The following is a 12,945-nucleotide window of genomic DNA, read 5'->3' as shown; positions in this document are numbered from 1 at the left end:
AATTTAACATTAAGCTAAAAGAAAACCTAAAAAAACCCACGACAGTCTAGCGGTTTGTCACGCTAAGTAGCACTTGGGCAGCTGAACACAACACTAAAGTGGTTTATTTGACAACCTCTTTGTTATCGAGACTTGCAGGCTCCCACCGCCCCCAAGACTGACCTCATTGTGACCTCTGCGGTGGGGTTGTTTTGGGTTTTTTCAATCGTCTTGTGCCTCAATCACTTCAACTAGCACGCCATAGGAAACGATAATCTCGTGTTTTCTCGAAATCTATAGGATTGTCACGCGACTAATTTAACCAGCCCTCGGAACCTTGCACGGTACTTCTGCCTGCATTACTGAAACTTTAGCATAATCTGTGGTAATTTCCGCCACGGATTCCCTTCGCACGAGCCTCCCCACCACCATCCACGCATCCATTTCAATTTCCGTTTTTTTTTTTAATATTTAAATGACATACAACAACTTATTGGTATTAAAGTGACAGAGCCTTGTTTTTAAACACTACGGCGTATTTTTCACTATCAGAGCCGCTTCTGATAACTGAAATCATACATTACTTATATTTTATTGCTTAGATTATCCATTTCCATACATCCTAATTGTTTCTGATCATCCTGGTGTTTGTAGTACAAAACAATATATTTTTAAAATCTTATTTTTAAAGACGCAAAGAAAGAAAGAAATGTTTTATTTAACGACGCACTCAACACATTTTGTTTACGGTTATATGGCGTCAGACATATGGTTAAGGACCACACAGATATTGATAGAGGAAACCCGCTGTCGCCATTTCGTGGGCTACTCTTTTCGATTAGCAGCAAGGATCTTTTATATGCACCATCCCACAGACAGGGTAGTACATATCACGGCCTTTGATATACCAGTTACACAAGCACTGGCTGGGACGAGAAATAGCCCACAGGGATCGATCCCAGACCGACCCCTTTTAAAGACGCATGTACTTCTGAGAAGTAACTGTTATTGAGAATTGGAGATATGCTCTAGTTTCATGTTTAAGAGTATTTCCATCAGTGGCGTCGTGGTTAGGCCATCGGTCTACAGGCTGGTAGGTACTGGGTTCGGATCCCAGTCGAGGCATGGGATTTTTAATCCAAATACCGACTCCAAACCCTGAGTGAGTGCTCCACAAGGCTCAGTGGGTAGGTGTAAACCACTTACACCGACCAGTGATCCATAACTGGTTCAACAAAGGCCATGGTTTGTGTCATCCTGCCTGTGGGAAGCGCAAATAAAAGATCCCTTGCTGCCTGTCGTAAAAGAGTAGACTATGTGGCGACAGCGGGTTTCCTCTAAAAAAAAAAAAAACAGTGTCAGAATGACCATATGTTTGACGTCCAATAACCGATGATAAGATAAAAAAATCAATGTGATCTAGTGGCGTCGTTAAATAAGAAAAACCCTTTACTTTACTGTTTTAACGCCACAGACACTTGCTTCTCTCTATTGTAACTATCAAAGTGCGTTACAGGTTTATAGATTTAACTAAATTTTGTTTTTATTGTCTGCGACTTTAAGATTTCTTTTTTGAAATACATTTAGAATTTATTATTTTAACTGCTTGAGATACTTAATGTAAATGGGTGTGCGCTTCAGGTTAACTGCTGTGACATCGAAGTCCATGACAGAATTACTCACGACGGCACCACGTTGTCTTGTTTCACAAACGACCGCGGCATGGCGTCTGCTACAAATGGCGTCATCGATTAATAAAATAAACTATATTTGTCCGATCAGACGAGGGCTGGATCTGGAGGATTACTTAACGTCCATTTCCCTTCATCCGCTATCAGTTGGGCAAATGATCGTAATGGTGGCGGCGGAGGCGAGGATACACTACAGATTTCTAATCCAAACATCACGGATCATTAGGCCATTACAAGCGAGTTGGAAAATCGAATTCTGTGTGTGTTTCCCGCCCTTGTCGTAGTGATGCTCTGTGTTTGCTGAACAGTGATGCGCGTCATCATGAAGGTCAAAAGCACTTTAAAAGAACCTCCCCATATTTGGACCCCATGAGTTTCCGACTTGAACATTACGGATCATTAATCCATCTGAAATAAGCTCTGAATAATATTCAATATCATTCGCCAGCATCGGCGCAAATGTACGTGTGCGTGCGTGCGTGCGTGCGTGTGTGTGTGTGTGTGTGTGTGTGTGTGCATTTTCCACCAAATCATAGAGTTCATGAGCATTGATTACAGAGTGATACAAATGAACTGCAACGTGTGAAGATAAGTAATATTGGCCTCGGTGAGTGGGTTTGTGGATAAATCACCGAACTATTGGCCAGTAGATACTGGGTTCGCAACTCTGTACCGGCTCCCACCAAGAGTGAATTGTGTTACCTCTTTAGGGAAGGATGACTTGTCTGTTACTGGTCCCCACATTAATCATTAACACACTGTTCTGGGCTGGGCTTGGATATAGTTTGACGCTTAGGAGAGAGGGGAGAAATAGATACAGAGACAGAATAGAACAGAGAGACACACAGACACTCACACACACACACACACACACACACACGCACGCGCGCGCGCGCGAACACACACACAGAGAGAGAGAGAGAGAGAGAGAGAGAGAGAGAGAGAGACAGAGAGAGAGAGAGGGAGGACATCTGCCGATATATTAAATAATCGACGCATATGTGCGTATATGTATTATCGCTGAGAAGAAAAAACTATGGCTACAGAGATTAAAAATAAATAAATAAAAAAAAACTTTTGAAATCAATTTGAAGGTTTATGCTATATGCTGTTTTTTAAATATTATATTGAAAATGTTTAATTTCGTTTCAGCTGGTATGATACCGATTCCTCACTGGGCTTCCCAGGCTATTTCCAAGATGTCTGAGCGTTTACGTGAAATTGCAGCCCTAGGGTTCCACCCACGGTTTATTCGGGATATTTTCGAGTCTCCGGGAGTTACTCAAGCCTTCTACAAGACATTCGGCTCTACATGTGACAGAATAAAACTATTTTTAACTCAGGCTATTTACACGACACCAAATTCGACACGTCACATAATAGAACTATCTTTATTCCGGCGCTTTACAAGACATCAAATTCAACACGTCACAGAATAGAACTATCTTTGTTCCGGCGCTTTACAAGACACCAAATTCGACACGTCACAGAATAGAACTATCTTTGTTCCAGCGCTTTACAAGACACCAAATTCGACACGTCACAGAATAGAACTATCTTTATTCCGGCGCTTTACACGACACCAAATTCGACACGTCACAGAATAGAACTATCTTTATTCTGGCGTTTTACAAGACACCAAATTCAACTCAAGCTATTTTAAAAGACTTCAAGTTTTACGGTCGGTTTACTTGGGCTGTTTACAAGACGTTCGATCCAGCACGTGACGAAATGGAAACATCTTTACCCACGCACATTTCTTTAAGTGACAAAATAGAAAGTTTACTGAGCCCGGCTATTTTAAAGACGCACAATAATAGAGATGACAAAAAAGATCTATATTGAGACCGGTCAATGTTGAAAGGCCTGATCTAATACTTAATTTCCGATTCAACACGTGACGAAATAGAACTATCTTTAACCCAGGCTAATTTCGAAACGTCTCCTTGATCATTTGGTTTGCTTTCAACTTTTTAATCTAAATGTAACAAAAACTTTACTGTCTCGTACAGTAGTTTTGACATTTAAAAAAAAAAAAAATAATAATAAAAAAAACCCGACTGGTTATAATTTCCATCAAAAATAATTAATATCACCCACCCACCCTCCTGCTGATGCAATTAGCTCTGCCCTCGAGATATGGGGTCACTTGACGGCCGGAAATTACTCATTATGCTATTCCGACTAATGGCATTTCATTGCCGCTGGAAACATGGCACTGCACGGCTCATCAATGTTTAAATTATTTTCATGTGAAATTTATTGACTTTATCCATCGGGTATATTATCACTCATGTGTGTGGTTTTTTGGCACTTTTTGTTTTCTACAAATTACTACGCAGGACCTCCATGGGGCTGACACCATGACGTCCGCCATTAGTATGTCGTCTGCTTATTTTGCCGCGGGTTCCCATGGGCGGGAATACTGATTAGACCTGCCTTACGACAGAATGCATCAAAGACGCTGTTCTCAATATGAAATGTTTCCGATTAATAGAGCCAGTTTTAACGAAAACCATTACATGCTAAATTACATTTTTTTTAAATATATATAGCCTGAGTTTATTTCGCTTTACGGCATTACAAGAGCACGTTGATTACTAATAGCCTAATTCATGACTGCTATTAAAGTCAAAGTGTGTTCTGTTTTACGGCACCACTAAAGTACATTGATGAATTCGTCATCGGCTATTAAAGTCAAAGTGTGTTCTCTTTTACAATACCACTAAAGTACATTGATGAATTCGTCATCGGCTATTAAAGTCAAAGTGTGTTCTGTTTTACAATACCACTAAAGTACATTGATGAATTCGTCATCGGCTATTAAAGTCAAAGTGTGTTCTGTTTTACGATACCACTAGAGCACATTGATGAATTCGTCATCGACTATTAAAGTCAAAGTGTGTTCTGTTTTACAATACCACTAAAGTACATTGATGAATTCATCATCGACTATTAAAGTCAAAGTGTGTTCTGTTTTACAATACCACTAAAGTACATTGATGAATTCGTCATCGGCTATTAAAGTCAAAGTGTGTTCTGTTTTACGATACCACTAGAGCACATTGATGAATTCGTCATCGACTATTAAATTCAAAGTGTGTTCTGTTTTACGGCACCATTAGAGCACATTGATGAATTCATCATCGACTATTAAAGTCAAAGTGTGTTCTGTTTTACGGCACCATTAGAGCACATTGATGAATTCATCATCGGCTATTAAAGTCAAAGTGTGTTCTGTTTTACGGCACCACTAGAGCACATTGATGAATTCGTCATCGACTATTAAAGTCAAAGTGTGTTCTGTTTTACGGCACCACTAGAGCACATTGATGAATTCATCATCTGCTAATGGATGTCAAATATTTGATAATTCTGACACGTATTCTTCAGAAGAAACCCGCTACTTTTTTCCATTCGCCACAAGGGATCTCTTATATGGACTTCCCCCAAGGACAGGACAACACATTCCATGGTCTTTGAAATAACAGACGTAGGACACTAGTTGGAACACAACAACAATTAATAATTTGAGAATGTGTCCGTTAAGATGAATTTATCGCTAAAATTACAAAAAATAAAATTATAAACTCAGGGTGCGTGACGTAGCCCGGTGGGGTGGACCCGCGTTGGTCAGCCGTTTGGGATATATTTCGTTTCAGCCAATGCATCACGATTGTTGTATCAAAGGCTGTTTGTGGGATGGTGCTCTGTATGTCAAATTGCCAAATGTTTATCAATCAAAGTGCTATAGTGGTGTCGTTAAAGGGACATTCCTGAGTTTGCTGCATTGTAAGATGTTTCCGATTAATAAAATATTGCTACGATTAAACTTGCATATTAAATATATTTTCTTGTTTGGAATATCAGTGTCTGTGTATTCAATGTGTTTCTGGTTGTCTTAATATTTGTAAGAAGCCTAAACTGGATTTTGTCTTCAAATAATTTCGTTTGAAATAAAATGAAATTTAACCTAGTACAAATATTAGAACGATCAGAACACGTTTAATATGCAGCCATTAATATTTTATTCAGAAAAATATATTTGATATGCAATTACAATTGTTAAAAAGTCTCTGTTAGTCGATAACATCTTAAAAATTGCAACAAACTCAGGAATATCTCTTCAAACAAAACAAACTTTAGCTTTTAACTTAGCAGCAAGCGATCTTTTATATGAAGCATCTACAGACGGAATAGTACATACCACGGCCTTTGTGACACAAGTTGTCGAGCATTGGCTGGAACGAGAAATAGTGCACTGGACCCACCGACGGAAGGTTGATCCTAAACCGAAGTACTACGTCTCGCGCCAAAGAGACCCTGGTGTTAAAAAACAACAACTGTGTTTAAAGGCATACTGTCACAGATTTGAGAACCCTATTTCTCTAAAAATGGATAATAAATGAAAATTACATTAATATTTGGAGACCAAATCTAGCTATCGCATCACCTTAACTGAACCACAATGGAGTGAAATCCATGTCAACCCTGTTGACAATATTAGTTTTTGAATTATAGACCATTGTCATAATTCAATTATTTTTATGAAATATCATTAATAAGTGGAGTATGGTGGCTACGTAGATGGTTAAATAAAGTACATTTAGGGACAAATCAAATATATATATTTGTAGGTAATACTTTGTTAGGCCAATTAATAGGTCAGTGGTCTGTGACAATATGCCTTTAATATGTAATTCTAGTCATTACAAAAAGGTTTTGTTTAACGACACCACTAGAGCACATTGATTTATTAATCATCGGCTATTGGATGTCAAACATTTGGTAATTTTACCATTTAGCCTTTAGAGAGGAAACCCGCTACATTTTTCCATTAGTAGCAAGGGATCTTTTATGTGTACTATCCAAAAGACAAGATAGCACTTACCACACCCTTTGATACACCAGTCGTGAAATAGCCCAATGGGCCCACCGATGGGGAGCGATCCTAGACCGACCGCGCATCAAGCGAGCGCTTTACCACGGGGCTACATTCTGTAGTAGTCATCAAAAGGCTGTATTATTTGGAAATACGAAACCATGCCAGCACACTCGGAACAGTCCTGCGAATATTCCCTCGTATAGAAAGGGACCGGCCTCGGTGGCGTCATGGTTAAGCCGTCGGACATAAGGCTGGTAGGTACAGGGTTCGCAGCCCGGTACCGGCTCCCACCCAGGGCGAGTTTTAACGACTCAATGGGTAGATGTAAGGCCACTACACCCTCTTCTCTCTCACTAACCACTAACAATTAACAACTAACCCACTGTCCTGGACAGACAGCCCAGATAGCTGAGATGTGTGTCCAGGATAGCGTGCTTGAACCTTAATTGGATATAAGCACGAAAATAAGTTGAAATGAACGTATAGAAAGGGTCATGTTTAAATGTCAACGGATTTTGTATCTGCTTTACTTTATTTTATTCCTTAAAAACAAAACAATTGTGTTAAAACGAAAAGAAAAGGAGATAAATCCTGTATTTAGTGTTTAAGTTATTGGAAAAAAACCCACCTAATGTTACAAAACATGTGGAAATAATTATTTTTGTTTCTTAACTGCGTTGTGTCTTTATTTAAAAAAAATTAAAATAAATTAATGCCTCTGTTATGTTGGCGTGCTGAGTTAAGGTTACACACCACCATTAATTACTCCATACACGTCAATACAATTTCTATGTCAGAATATATTCTGTGAAGAATACGACACTATTGAGAGGGTCATGTGACTGCTAATTTTAGAGAGTGCTCACAACTGGCATGTACCGTGTAAAAAATCAACATAGGTCGACTACGAAATTTTTCAATTAATGGCCGCTATGCCCGACAACCGCCTCATGTTTCTGTTATATAAGTGGCACTATACCACCTGAAAACAGTTGTTATCAGTTGTAGTACTACATACTATAAGATACATCAAACCAACGGGTTACTTAAATACTACAGAGGTCAACCTACGTTTATTCATCAAAGAAAGATTTCAAAAAGCATATCGGAATTTTGTAGTATTTTTGTTTATGAGGAACTATTTCCTAAGCCGGACTACATTAAGCTGCTACAGCAAGTAACGACACGACAAATGGTGATGTGTTGCCTTAAGCACATTTTTGTGGTTTGGAGTTATCGGAGGAAAATTAATATCAGTGTGAAAATAGTCCTGGGGCCTAATTTGCTAAACTCTCGCAACTTTCTTCTTCTTCTTCTTTTTTTTTTTTTTTTAATTTTTTAAGACGCCACACACATTTTACACAGAGACAAAGACATTTAGTGTTTGACATTACAAACATGGATGATGATGAGATGAATGATGATGCCGCACTACTTGACAGGGCCGTGCTCCACGCTTGCTATCAGTTGAGCTATCTCGGTATCACCCGAGCCCGGGATACGCGGAACTTGCAGTGCATGCCGGGTAATCATCCCCAATGTGGGGTCATACACTCGGGAGACACACCTATAATCACGCCCGTGAAGTGGGTGAAACTCGGTGTGTGTGGCCTTACACCTACACATTGAGCCTAGCGGTGCACTCACTCTGCGTTAGAGCCAGTACTGGCATGAAAAATCCCCCATTGCTTCAGGTGGGATACGAACCCAGTACCTACCAGCCTCAAGTCCGATGGCATAGCCACTACACCACTATCGTAGTGCAATGGAAATACTCTTGCAAGGATGATGCGATGCTGAATAGAAGATCCGGGTGGGAGCCAGTACCGGGCTGCGAACCCTGTACCTACCAGCCTTATGTCCGATGGCTTAACCACGACACCAGCGAGGCCAGTACCGGCCTGCGAACCCTGTACCTACCACTGTACCAGCCTTATGTCCGATGCTTTAACCACGACACCAGCGAGGCCAGTACCGGCCTGCGAACCCTGTACCTACCACTGTACCAGCCTTATGTCCGATGGCTAAACCACGACGCCAGCGAGGCCAGTACCGGCCTGCGAACCATGTATCTACCACTGTACCAGCCTTATGTCCGATGGCTTAACAACGACGCCACCGAGGCCTGTGTTTTGTGAATTAAATAAGAGAGCTTGAGAAACCCCTGCTTATTTCGTAAATAGGGATTACTATACGAGCCTGTGTGTCATACTGGTTTTACAAAACGAGTGTCAGGATTTTTGTATTGCCCGAGCGAGAGCGAGGGTAATACATGAATCCTGACATTGACATGAGTTTCGTAAAATCAGTACGACTCACACGCGAGTGTAACAATTTCTTTATTATCCATATTATTATTATTGTTGTCTTTATGAATAACAAAACCCAACTCAAAATGCTTCAGCCACAACTAGAAGGAGACGACGAAATGACGTCATATTTCCGAGCTAAGACTAGAGAAGCAACGTCATGTTATGACATCGCTTCCCAAAATTACGTCATTGCACTTGTTATTACACGTGTGCTTCGTATGATTATTATTATATTGAACCATATGAATAATAAAGTACTTTATTACATAGCTATTCAATCTTACTATAGTGATAAAGACATTTTGAAACCGTGTGATAAATTACTTTGTATTGCACATATGTGCGATCTGGACCGGAACTTTTAAATGGGGAATTCCCTTTTTAGTTTCATTGGCGTTAACGCCTTCTTCTTACTGACGTCATATATGATTTACAATATCGTGACGTCGTATTTGAAACATTACACAAGGCTGCCACAGAGTATCATTCTTAACGTTAAGTAAATCTAAGAAAGCAGTTTTGATCATAGATTTAACAAAGTATTCCTATGACGTTAAATTAAAAACCGTTTTTGTAAAAGATAAACGTAGGTACGTATTAAATACAGAATTTGAGTCGTTAAAAGTCGCTCTGGTTGGGAGCCGGTACGGGGCTGCGAACCCTGTAGCTACCAGCCTTATGTCCGATGGCTAAACCACTATACCACTTTAATACTCAAAACATTCTTCCGAACCATGTGGATTTTTTTTTCTTTCTTTTTGGGTGTGTGTGGAGGGGGGAAGGGGAGGGGGGAGGTTGTGACTTTTGGGGATTTTTTGGGTGGATTTTTTTGACAGTTGACAGAGAATCAAATAAGACAGCACATGTGACGGGTTTTGAAATGGCAGTCGTGGGTAACGCTGTTATTGATTGGAATGTCATAATCACAGAGCAGATGAATATTCATCATTAGCATTATATTAGCATATTTAGCCCATCCCATCCCGAGTCGTTTAACCTCTCAAAATATTAAATACTTGTATATGATTACTAGACCGTTATATTAGCATATTTAGCCCATCTCATCCAGAGTCGTTTAACCTCTCAAAATATTAAATACTTGTATATGATTACTAGACCATTATATTAGCATATTTAGCCCATCCCACCCAGAGTCGTTTAACCTCTCAAAATATTAAATACTTGTATATGATTACTAGTCCATTATATTAGCATATTTAGCCCATCCCACCCAGAGTCGTTTAACCTCTCAAAATATTAAATACTTGTATATGATTACTAGACATAAATCCCTCACAAACGTTTATTAATAAAGAACTGAGAAATGATGGTGTTTTTGTCTTTTTTATTATTTATTTATTTATTTATTTGTTTGTTTGTTTGTTTGTTTGTTTGTTTATTTATTTATTTATATATTTACTTGTTTGTTTGTTTGCTTGTTAGTTAGTTTTTTGCTTGTTTATTTATTTATTTATTTATTTATTTATGGGTCTCTGTAAAGTGTTAGCTTTAAAGGAAAATGTGGGGGATGATATTTTAAGGTTGTTGCTTTCTTTGTGGGTGGGTGGAGAGGGGATTTTTGTGGGATTCTTGTTATTGTTTTATTGGGGATTTTATTATTGTTTTTTTTTTTTTTTTTTTTTTTTTTTTTGTTTTTTTTTTTTTTTTTTTTTTTGGGGTGTGTGTGTATTTGGTTGTGTTTGTGGAGTCCCCACTCACCCCTAACATTATAAAATATTGACTTTACAATCGACTATTGAAATGCAGCGTGGATGGGCACTAGGAAAAGTCTGGACTCGAGGCTCCAGTAGAGTTTGGCGCTTTAAGGAAGAAAAGAAATGTATTATTTACAACGCATTCAACACATTGTATTTACGGTTATATGGCGTCGAACATATGGTTAAGGACGACACAGATATTGAGAGAGGAAACTCGCTGTCGCCACTTCATGGGCTACTCTTTTCGATTAACAGCAAGGGATCTTTTATAAGCACCATCCCACAGACAGGATAGTACATACCACGGTCCTTTGTTACACCAGTTGTGGAGCACTGGCTGGAACGAGACATAGTCCAATGGGTCCACCGACGGGGATCGATCCTAGACCGACCGCACATCAAGCGAACGCTTTACCACTGGACGACGTCCCGCCCTTAGAGCTTTAAAGGCACGCTAACACTAACATGGTGGTTTGGACATAGCCCAGTGGTAAAACTCTTGCCTGGTGTGCGATTGGTCCAGGATCGATCCAAGACGATGGACCCATTGGGCTATTTCTCATTCCAGACAGTGCATCACGACTGGTATATCAAAGGCCGTGGTATGTGCCATCCTGTCTGCTGGATGGTGCATATAAAAGATCTCTTGTAACTAACAGATACATATAGCGGGTGTTCTCTCTATATGACTATATGTAAAAATTACAAAATGTCTGACATCTAAAAACCGATTATTATTAAATCGATGTGCTCTAATGCTGTCATTAAACAAAACAAACTTTAAACTTTTTATTAACTAAATGTTTTACAAGCTCGGGGTCGGGGTTACGTGTACATCTCAGCTGTCTATCTAAAAAACGACACCACTAGAGCACATTGATTAATTAATCATCGGCTATTGCATGTCAAACATTTGGTAAATATGACTCGTAGTCATCAGAGGAAACCCGCTACATATTTCCTAATGCAGCAAGAGATCTTGTATATGCACTTTCCCACAGACAAGAAAGCACATACCAATGCCTTTGTCCAGTTGTGGTGCAATGGTTGGAACGGCAAAAACACAATCAGCTGAATGGATTCACCGAGATGGTTCGATCCTGCGACGCAAGCACCTCGAGCAAGCACTCAACCGACTGAGCTAAATCCCGCCCCCAGCTGTCTATCTACGCCAGAATGTAGGGGCAGGGTTGCTATTAATAGGAAAACGTAGCGGGTTTCCTCTCTAAGACTACATGTCAGAATTACCAAATGATTGACATCCAATAGCCGATTATTAATATATCAATGTGATCTAGTGGGTTTGTAAAGGCGCTTATATTGCAAGGGGTGGGAGCGTTTGCTACTAATGGAAAACGTAGCGGGTTTCCTCGCTATGATTATATGTCAGTATTACTAAATGTTTGACATCCAATGGCCGATGATAATAAATCGTGTCGTGTGGACTCGGCTTTAGGTGATCGTTTATTCTTGCCAAAGAGCTGAATCAAGAGTCAGATAAACAGAGGAGTCTAATGTTTCACACTATTGTGACAGTTAATAAGATCACTTATCATATAATATCTTACATTGTCAGTGCAATCAAAGTATGTGATATTTTTCAGATCACATACTTTAGAATTTGATAACTGCAAATTAGATGTAAATTAGTCGAGGTCTCGGCACTAGGTTTATTGACATTTAAGCAAACGTACTTGGGTGACACTCCATGATTGACGTATGCATTCATAGTCATCAAATAAAAACATTTCAATGGCAATTTGACACTGAAAGCTGTCCAGCGTTCAGAAAACAAAAAACGTTAGGCATAACTTTATTTTGATGTAAGGATATCCAGAATGACGTCATTCGAATTTGACGTCATTTCCATTCAAAAATACACCGCGCCACATATTCTTACGTCATTGAATATCTAGTAATGGCGGACCGGAATTAAAGTTGCGTGTATAGTTTACAAAAACACGTTGTATTAAGCTTGAGCTTATATGATAACGAGATTATTACCCTCGTGTATTTCGGTATCGTCAATATCATATATTAGGAATAAAAATAATGTCAGAGGCTCGCATAATGCAATTTTTATTCCTAATATATGATATTGACGATACCGAAAAACACTGGTAATAACCTCTATGTATCATATTTCTAAGAACTTTTTTCCCCCTTCATTTTTTCTTTTTTTTAAAACTGTATATTGTACTTTAGACATATTAATTTTAAAATATGGCAATTAGTTTGATTCTTATAAGAAGCAAATGGTTTATTTAACGACGCACTCAGCACATTTTATGTACGGTTATATGGCGTCGGACATATGGTTAAGGACCACACAGATATTGAGGGAGGAAACCCGCTGTCGC

The 12,945-nt window shown here is 39.2% G+C and overlaps 1 long non-coding RNA gene across 1 annotated transcript in view; it reads left to right on the top strand.

The window, feature by feature from the left end:
* Window positions 1–4,343, top strand: part of LOC121385593 — a 33,879-nt gene extending 29,536 nt beyond the window's left edge. The window contains exon 3 of the long non-coding RNA XR_005959552.1: window positions 2,823–4,343. This is a non-coding gene — a long non-coding RNA (uncharacterized LOC121385593). The remainder of the gene's footprint in view (window positions 1–2,822) is intronic.
* Window positions 4,344–12,945: the final 8,602 nt, after the last annotated feature.

This window comes from Gigantopelta aegis, chromosome 11 (genome assembly GCF_016097555.1).
Source record: "Gigantopelta aegis isolate Gae_Host chromosome 11, Gae_host_genome, whole genome shotgun sequence".
In the NCBI taxonomy this organism is placed as follows: domain Eukaryota; kingdom Metazoa; phylum Mollusca; class Gastropoda; order Neomphalida; family Peltospiridae; genus Gigantopelta; species Gigantopelta aegis.
This window is presented reverse-complemented; position numbering and strand designations above follow the sequence as displayed.